This window comes from Notamacropus eugenii, chromosome 5, assembly GCF_028372415.1.
Source record: "Notamacropus eugenii isolate mMacEug1 chromosome 5, mMacEug1.pri_v2, whole genome shotgun sequence".
In the NCBI taxonomy this organism is placed as follows: domain Eukaryota; kingdom Metazoa; phylum Chordata; class Mammalia; order Diprotodontia; family Macropodidae; genus Notamacropus; species Notamacropus eugenii.
Window position 1 is genome coordinate 375,078,415 of NC_092876.1, and position 10,285 is coordinate 375,088,699.

Sequence of the window (10,285 nt, forward strand, 5' to 3'; positions counted from 1 at the left end):
CCTAGAAAGTTAAATATATTTGAAAAACTGGAAAGATTTAAACAATGATGAAGTATTTGCATTTGAGAGAGAGAGATTTAAAAATCACAATGAGTCCTCTTAAATACGATTTTAAAAAAGGGACTAGGAGTAGTTTTGTTATGTTTTGTGGTACTAAGACCAAAGGATATATGATACAAAAGATTAAGAACCCCTTTTCTGTAGGGTGTCCAAACAAATGCATGTTTATATGTCTTTTATTTTTAATTTGTGTATTTATAATATGGAGAAAGACACTATTTAAATCCAGAGAAAGAACTGATAAATAGATGTATATGTAGAAAAATTTTATATACATACAAACATACATACATAATCTATATCTATATTTGTTTCTATATCTATTTGTGTCTAGTGGTAGCCATCTCTAGGGTGGGGGAAGGAAAAAAGGAAAAAAAGAAATTTACATGATAACTTTGTTGTATATTTGAAGGGAATAGCAAGTTGTACATGGCAGATTTGGAGTTTCATGTGCAATCGTCTTTTTTATTGTACTGTGTTATGGAAATTCTTGTTTTGTTCTGTAAATTAAAAATAAAATAAATTTAAAAAATCAAAATGCATATTGAAATCAAGGCAGTAGATAGGATTTTCATCTGCTTGGTCTTTGAAGCATTGATCAACAGGACAAACTCCTTTGATTGATTACATAATCTCTTCCAGGGAGTTCTTGAAGTCCTAAATCCTATCACAATCAAGATATTTTCCAAAGATAGGGACTTCTAAAAGATCTCACTATCCACATGGAACATCTTCTCTACAACTCTAGGTAAGATCTCTTCTATCTCAGTGGCAAATAACCTTTGGTGAGCCTGCATAACCTTGTTTTAGGTCTTGCTTGATGTTTTTCAGTGTCATTGGAGAGTGTTATTTCTAAGGAATGTAGGTTTGAGATCTTGATGTTGATGTATTTATGGGAGTCAGCTGATGGTAAAAGAGATTTTAAAGCAACAAATCCTTTTTTTTTTTAAAGTAACCAATAAACAGGAAAATCAGCGGGAACTGATGTCCCTTATGTCTTTCAGATAAGTGTGAGATGGTAAAAATGTGGTCTCATTGAATATCACTGTGAAAGCTTGCAAGGTCACCAATCTCACTTTCTTCTCCTGAGCCATCTGGATCTAGTGGCTTGATATTCATCAGGATGACTGGCAATGGCCCAGGATGCAATGGGAGACCCTGGCTCTTTCAGGCTAAGGTCTTATCATATTCTCCTGATCCAGCTTAGAGTTGAGGTTGAAGAAGGGTTCCCTGTGCATATATAGCTAAGCAAAGTCATTTTATTGGATTAATGTATTCTGTGCAATGTTGTCTGAAAACATCTAATTTCTTTTCCCCAGATAACATCATACTGATTTTGATCAATTGATCAAATGACTGCTTAGTTGGATATGCTGTCATGATTTTTTTTAAAATTGTGCTTACTCTTTACTGTTTCTCTAATCTTTGAGTTAATTATGTTTGCAAATTTTCATCACTCTTCACAAGATTTATGATGTATTTGTATTTTAGCCCTGTCTTGATGTTCAAAAGTATTTCTCTCCATTTGACAATTAAATCAGGTGCTTACTAATTAAGGCTCCTTTTGGACTCATTGTCTCTTTGCTTCAGTGATTAATTGACATTGATTATGCCTGGATGAAGTTTTTATAGTCAGTGTCAATGCTAGCTCTGTTGTCCATTTCCCATTTTTATTTTCCCCCTCTGTTGTTTATTGAATATGTATTTGTTAATTTATTCACTCATTCATTCACCATTTAACTACTCAGTTTATTACAAATTGTAATCCTAGCTTTTACAAGTCAATCATTTGACTACACAGCTGGCTTGGAAATTGCTTTCATATTAGTAACATGTTTTTTGTCTGTTTTAATAAAATTCATGTTATTCTTTATTATGTTACTCATTGTTTGACTCATCCAGTACTTGTCATTTTTTTAAGAGAAAGTCTTATTGCTATAAAGATAGAGGTCTTTATTTCAGACTCCTCTGAGAGAGGCAGTCCAAAGATTTTCCTGCTTTACTTTACCTTCTCTTGTTACTCCACCTACATTGATTTAATTTGTACAAAACCATAAATTTTATGTAATTTAAATGATCTGCTTTGTATGTTATGATGTCTTCTATCCCTTGCTGAGTTAAGACCCTCTGCCCAATATAGTTGTAAAAAAAATCCTTCTAATTTTTCTAGATTAAAAAAAAAGATATGACCTTTCACATTTAGATCATATGTTCATTTGAAATTTATTGTCCTAATTCTCTTTTAATAAAGAGCCTTTTCTTCCAATAATTTGTGTTCCTGGATTTAACGAACATTGTATTATTAGATCCAATTCTTCTGAGTCTTGTTTATTTAATCCATTATACTGAACTACTTCTCTTTATTTATTCATTTAATTAATCAGTTATTTAGTTTCATCTAGACCTGTGATTTAATCAATATGAGAAACTTTTGTGTTGAAATCTCTTCTACTAATGCAAATCTATAACTCATTTGTAACATAATCTTAGAGATCCCTGTAGAGTACATTGAGAGTTTAAGTATATGATTTTTCCATGGACCCAAAGTATGTGTCAGAGGGAAGACCTTGAACCAAGTTTTCATGACTCCAAAGCTAGTTCTTTATTCACTAGCCTATGTAACCTCTCTTCTATTTTTCCATTTTTTTTCTTAAACTAGCACCACATAGTTCTGAGGGATATTGCTTTATAATACAGTTCACTATTTATGATAGTAAGTCCCCTTCATTCTTGCATTTATTTTTTTTGTCTCCCTTTTTTTATGCAAAGAATGATTTTAGTTGTAATTTTGCAATTTCTATGAGTAGGTTAATTTCCAAAGAGTTTATATATTGTTGGTATATGATTGTGCTGGAAGAAATGATGAACAGGTTGATGTGAGAAAAGTGTGAAAAGACTTGCATGAAATAATGAAGAGTGAAATGAGCAGAACCAAGAAAATGTTGTATACAGTAACAGCAATATTTTTGAAGAATAACTATGAATGACTAATACTCTAATGAACTACAAAGGACTGATGATGGAACATACTGTCTATCTCCAGAGAGAAAACTGGTAAACAGAAGTTTGCATAGTATAGTTTCACATCTATCTATCTATCTATCTATCTATCTATCTATCTATCTATCTATCTATCTATCTCTATGTTAAATGGTGGTCTTCTGTAGTGTGGGATGGATCAGGATGGAGGGAGACATTTAAAATGTAACAAAATATGAGTAAAATTACATTTAAAAAAGTTTAAGTATTATGTAGCTATGTTTAATGGAAATTCTTTTTGTCTCATTTTCTCCTGGTTTTGTTAATATTATACAGTATTATTCTGTGGATTTATCTTTGTACTGATATGCAAAATATACATTTTATACTAATAATTTTAATTAATTTGTCTGATTCTGAGGTTTTCTAAGTGAACTGTCATGTGGTTTGCAAAAAGGGATAATTCTGCTAGTTTTTATAGCTCTGATTTAACACTGCTATACCTATGAACTCTAGAGTAATGTCAAATAATAGTGAGGAGATTTCAGTGATTTGCCATAATGTTTTCAGATATGTATGTATATGTATACATACATATATGTGTATACATGTGTGCGTATATATGTATGCATGTGTACACACACATATACTGTATATATTTATGTGTATATATACATATGTGTGTATATACATGCACAGACATATAACATAGTAAAATGCATATATGTATTATTTGCATATATATAGATGTATATATGTGTTTGACTATATTAAAGAAGTATCCTTCCATTCCTAATCTTCTTTTGATTTTCAACATAAATTTTTATTTTGTCAAAGTTTTTTTCTGTAGCTATTACTTGTAATCCCTTGTTTTTGTTGTTCATAAGATTAATTAAGATAATTATTTCTTATGTGCTCATTAAACAGTCTATTATTTTCACATATAAATGGAAAATCAAGGAGCTAGGTACTGTGATGATTTTAGATTTTAAAATAAAACATTCCAAAAAAGGCTTACCTTTGGTAGAATTTAGTGAAAGTATAGGGAATTCAGTTGTTTTTTTTAAAATTATAGTCTATTCATTTGTTTTATCTCTGATATCCCCAAACAGTTTATGCCTCTAAAAATTTATTACTGCTTAAGGCTATGAATTTGGAGTTCTGATTGTAAATCTAGGCAAGCTGGGATATGCCTTGCACCAATTATAATTTAACTGGTCCTGTGGAAATTGCTTTTTTTTCTTTCTTTTTATTATTATCATATACATATCCTCTTTGCTCATAGGCTTTTTTGCTGATGACAAGGCTTCACTATTTTGACTACTGACATCTTCATTTTAAAAATCTGAAAATGAAACTGTAAAGGTCGAGCTTCACTGTAATTACTAACTACTCTGAAAGAAAGCTATGCTGGTTGGAATTTAGCTGCTGCCCACACTTGCTTCATTGAGCTTCAAACTTGGGGAAAATGTCAGGTTGTTATTCTTATGAATGATTGAAGTGTGACACTTAAACAATCAGGAGACACTTGGTCGTCTTCCCTTCTGTCTAATTTAATCATTTTGTAGGAGAGATGTATTTTAAGGCAAGAACTCCTATTTGGCATGCACTAGAGTTGGATATGTCAAATGGCAAAGATCTCTTGGAAATATCTGTCTCCCTGCATATGCATGCTTTAGGAAGTTTTTGACTGCTTTCCTATCCTGTCTTCTAAACATGGCATTCAGTGATGTACAGAGACCACAACATCCATCTACACTACTGACAGTATTTTAGGACTGAGTCTGTAGGTCTATCTTTTTCCTGATGTATTTCAGGTAGGGATACCCAAAACTAACACCATAGAGCAGTTTCCTAGGATCCCCATGTCATTCCTAGTGCAACCCCTCTTTGGATTACTGGAGCTATTGGCTCAAGTCTACGGTTAGTGTGAGTGGTAGGATGGTATAAAGGATAGATAGCCAGACATGGAGTCATAAAGACATGAGTTCAAGTCCCATCTCTGCTTTATATGGGTTGTGGGATTCTGGCAACTCATTTAACCTCTGATTGCTGCTTAATCTCTTAGTGCTAGAATTACTAAGAGCATAAATTGCAGAGGAGGTGGCAAACTGCAGCAGGAGAGGGAGTTTCCCAAACTGGGAGATTCCTATGCTGATGATATCACAGGTCCTATCTCTGTCCTGTACCAGCAGTGTACAGTGGGATAAGTTGAGCTGAGTGGATCAAAATGAGAAGAGGAATATGAGAGAGAAGGAAAAATGTTGTACCAGGTAGTATAATATTACCATAAGCTAATGGGTAGTTGGTTTTCTTTGGGCTATGGAGGTGGCAGACTGGATATGTAATTTCTGACAATTAGATAAGTCTTTGTGAGGACACTCCCTCTACAAAAAAAGAGATCAGCAATGCTAGGTGATTTAAAGTCTCAGAGAACTGCCTAGGAATGTTGACAGATTAAGTGATTTATCCAGGGTCAAACAGCCAGTTTGTTTCAGAGCTTCCTGATATCAGAGCCAGCTCACTAAACACTATACCATCATGCCTCTGGAGGCAGGCTTTTCTTATGCATTTGGAAAACTGGGCTCATGAGTGAAAACTTCTGTCTGGTCCAAGGTTGCCATAGGTGGTAAGACAGGGGAGAATGATAGGATTATAAAGAGAATAGATGTAGAAGAGAAAGGGTCCGCAGATGAACAATTTCTTCATTATATAGATGAGGAAACTGAAGCACAGAATGACTTGTCCAGCTAGTTAGTATCTGAGGCAGGATTTGAACTTTGGTCTTCCTCCCTTCCAGCTACTCATCACTCTGGTGAACTCAGTTTAATTTTTATTGTTTCTCTCAGACTATCCATACTTTGATATTGGTCTCTGATCCTGATTGTAGACTCCCTTTTACGATCTGGCTCAAAAACATGTTCTCCAATCGCTAATTGCTTGTTTGAATCACACCCTCTAGGATGCTGAAATTTAATTACACAACCTTCATGAGTTGTTACTGGGCTGGCCAGAACACAAGCAGAAGAGATATGGTCAACTTTCCTGAAGAGCTACCAGTGGGCGTGTCTATACCATGCATAGGAGATGCATAGTCCTGATCAAAAGTCTACTTCCATGAAATACTCCGTAAATTAATCAGTTTCAGTTCTACAGTGAGAAAAAAGGGGAAGCAAGAGAGATACCATGCGATAAGTTTTTAAGAGTGCCACCAAATGACTCTCATTATTCTCATCAAACTATAAGAATTCCAAAGCACTGATGATGGTGCCCCTTTACGTTATTACTTCTAACAAAAATGAAGCAAGAATTAGGAAGCAAAATTTAAATGTGAATTGTAAGATACTATGACACATCCTATTAAACACAATTGTATCTGATTGATTACTGTATTACTGCATCATTCAGTCCACCATCTGTTCAAGTGCACAACTGAATTTTACTTTCGTACAGCTTTTGTATTACTTTTATGAAACAAAAAGTACATTTAAGGTCAAAATTACTGTGTTCTTTAGCTTGACGCAAATTTAAAGCATCATAGTTGTAGATATTTTCCCCTCCTCTTTCAAAGAACCCTCCTCTAGTCCTAGGTACAAGGTTATAGTTTATCTATCTATCTATCTATCTATCTATCTATCTGTCTGTCTGTCTGTCTGTCTGATCTATTTATGTCTATTTCTGTCTATCATCATCACCTCTTATCTATTCATTCATGCTTTTGTTTACTTTATCCAGGTCCCTGATTTCATAAATATAAAGAGCTTCTCAATAAGGAAAACCTCTCTATGGATGCAGATTAGCAAATATTATGCAATTTATAGCCTTACAGAGTTATCTGGGGGCACTGAGAGCTTGAATGTTTTGCTCAGGGTAAGTCAGTATATGTCAGAGGTGGGACTAAACCAAGATCATCCTGATTCTGAAGATGCCAAATTGCTTTTTAATGCAAGTATTATTGTTTCCATTTTCCAGATAAGAAAAGTGAGATTCAAAGAGGTAAAAAAATCTTGTAAGTGGCAAATCCAGGATAAAAGCCCAGATCTCCTGGCTACATTACATCATTTTGTTTTCCAAAACCAAGTCCTACTGGTAAAAGTTCTTTTTTGTTTCTGAGAGAACAAAGACTCAAGATCTCCTGGATCCCTCTGATTTCTAATTGAAACGACTAAATGGGCATAATCTGATTGGCTAAATTGATGAATAATACTACTCCTTAGATTCCATCGGGTAGCTAGATGGTTAGTGGTTAGAGCATTCGACCAGAAGTCAGGAAGACTAATTTCCCTGAGTTCAAATCTGGTCTCAGACTCTTACAAGTGACTGATCCCAGGCAAGTCACTTAACCCTTCTTTGCCTCAATTTCTTCATTTGTGAGATAGCTGGAAAAGGAAATGGCAAACCATTCCATTAACTTTGAAAAGAAACTCCCAAATGGGGTCATGAAAAGTCAGACACGACTCAAAGAATTGAACAACAAAAAGATTCTATTGTCAGGTTCTTCTCACAGTTCCTACATTATGAGTTAGTTCTTTTGGGTTGTTTCCCAGACTGCTACTTGTCATGTTTGTTGAAACCACTACTTTCTTTAAAATGATACTGTCAAAAATTCTAGAGCAGCAGAAGCCACAGAACGACAGAGTGGAGGAGATTTCCAGCCCAAGGTGACCTGGAAGACTGATGGGAAAGGTCTGTCACACTGGATGAGTGGAGCCCAGCCTTGGCCAGGTGGGACTAGGAAGAGCAAGACTGGAGCAGGCCTCAAGGTGGAATTCCCAGCAGCAGTGGAGGTTCTCAGATCCCTCAACCAACAAACACCAAAGGCAGCTTCAAAGATCAGTGAGAAAGCTTTTTCATCTCAGTGACAAGGGAGCAGGGTCCTCCCCTAGCCCTGGCCTCAGGAAGCTGTGGGGACAACAGCGGGAGGTGGCTGTGGTAAGGGTGGCCCCTGCAGGCAGTAACCAGCAACCAGCATCCATTGTTGGAGCCCTCAACTTAAAGCCACTAGGGGAATTGAGCAGCTGATTTGAATCTCAGCCCTGAGTGGCAACCCTGGGAGACCTCCACCAAAAGCCCCTGGGGGAATTGAGTCACTGAACTGAATCTCAGCTCTGAGCATGGTCCTGGGGTGTGGCAGGGCTGGAGGTCCCTGAGGAGTACAGTCCTCTTCCTTGATTGTGTCACCTTGCAGGAACTGAGAACTTACAGGTCCCCAGAGTATACCCTACTCTTGACAAAGGACTCAAAAGTCAAGTAACCGATTGGTAAAATGCCCAAAAAAGGGGTAAAAAAAGACTACAGAAGTTTACTTTCTTAGTGACCAGGTATTTTCTCCCATCCTTTTGGAAGAGAAAGAACAATGCTTACCATCAGGGGAAGACTAAAAGCCAAGGCTTCTGCATCCCAAACATCCAAAATAAATGTGCAATGGTCGCAGGCCATGGAAGAGCTCGAAAAGAATTTTGAAAATCAAGTAAGAAAGGTGGAGGAAAAATTGGGAAGAGAAATGAGAGCAATGAAAGAAAATCATGAAAAACAAATCAACAGCTTGCTAAATGAGCCCCCCAAAAATGCTGAAGAAAATAACACCTTTAAAAATAGGCTAACTGTGTTGTAAAAAGAGGTCTAAAAATCAATGAAGAGAAGAATGCTTTAAAAAGCAGAATTAGCCAAATGGAAAAGGTGGTTCAAAAACTCACTGAAGAAAATAGTTCCTTAAAAATTAGAATGGAACAGATGGAAGCTAATAAATTTATGAGAAACCAAGAAATTACAAAACAAAACCAAAAGAATGAAAAAAATGGAAGATAATGTGAAATATCTCACTGAAAAGACAACTGACCTGGAAAATAGATCCAGGAGAGACAATTTAAAAATTATGGGACTACCTGAAAGCCATGACCAAATAAAGAACCTAGACATCATCTTTCATGAAATTATCAAGGAAAACTGCCCTGATATTCTAGAACCAGAGGGCAAAATAAATATTGAAAAAGTCCACCGATCACTTCCTGAAAGAGATCCAAAAAGAGAAACTCCTAGTTATATTGTAGCCAAATTCCAGAGTTCCCAGGTCAAGTAGAAAATATTGCAACCAGCTAGAAAGAAACAATTTGAGTATTGTGGAAATACAATCAGGATAACACAAGATCTAGCAGCTTCTACATTAAGGGATCGAAGGGCTTGGAATATAATATTCCAGAAGCCAAAGGAACTAAGATTAGAACCAAGAATCACCTACTCAGCAAAACTGAGTATAACACTTCAGGGGAAAAAATGGTCATTCAATGATATAGAGGACTTTCAGGCATTCTTGATGAAAAGATCAGAGCTGAAAAGAAAATCTGATTTTCAAACACAAGAATCAAGAGAAGGATGGAAAGGTAAACAGGAAAGAGAAATCACAAGAGACATACTAAAGTTGAACTGTTTATATTCCTACATGGAAAGATAATATCTGTAACTCTTGAAACTTTTCTCAGTATCTGGGGAGTTGCAGGGAATATACATGCACAAACATATATATATGGAGAGAGAGAGAGAGAGAGAGAGAGAGAGAGAGAGAGAGAGAGAGAGAGAGAGAGAGAGAGAAACACACACACACACAGAGAGACAGACAGAGACAGACAGAGAGAGACAGAGACCAAGAGACAGAGACAGAGAGACAGAGAGCCCATGGTGAGTTGAATAGGAAGGGATCATATCTAAAAAAATAAAGTTGAGGGATGAGAGAGGAATATATTGGGAGGAGAAAGGGAGAAATGGAATGGGGCAAATTATCTCTCATAAAAGAGGCAAGAAAAAGCTTTTTCAATGGAGGGGAAAAGGGGGGAGGTGAGGGGGAAGAAGTGAAGTTTATTCTCATCACGTTTGTCTCAAGGAAGGAATAACATGCACACTCAATTTGGTATAAAAACCTTTCTTACACTACAGGAAAGTAGGGGAAAAGGGGATAAGCAGGGTGGGGGGGATGATGGAAGGGAGGGCAAATGGGAGGAGGGAACAATTAGAAGTAAGCACTCTTGCAGAGGGACAAGGTCAATAGAAAGAAGAAGAAGAAATGGGGGTCAGAATAGGATGGAGGGAAATATAGTTAGTCTTATATAAGATGACTATTATGGAAGTCATTTGCAAAACTGCACATATATAGCCCATATTGAATTGCTTGCCTTCTTAGTGGGGATGGGTGGGGAGGGAGGAAGGAAGAGAAGTTGGAACTCAAAGTTTTAGGAACAAAGGTTGAGAATTG

The 10,285-nt window shown here is 36.1% G+C and overlaps 1 long non-coding RNA gene across 1 annotated transcript; it reads left to right on the plus strand.

The window, feature by feature from the left end:
* The first annotated feature begins 702 nt into the window (after positions 1–702).
* LOC140506771 (uncharacterized) lies at positions 703–2,323 on the plus strand. The gene is made up of 2 exons (XR_011968076.1): positions 703–808; positions 1,065–2,323. It is a non-coding gene; the product is annotated as an uncharacterized lncRNA (long non-coding RNA).
* Positions 2,324–10,285: the final 7,962 nt, after the last annotated feature.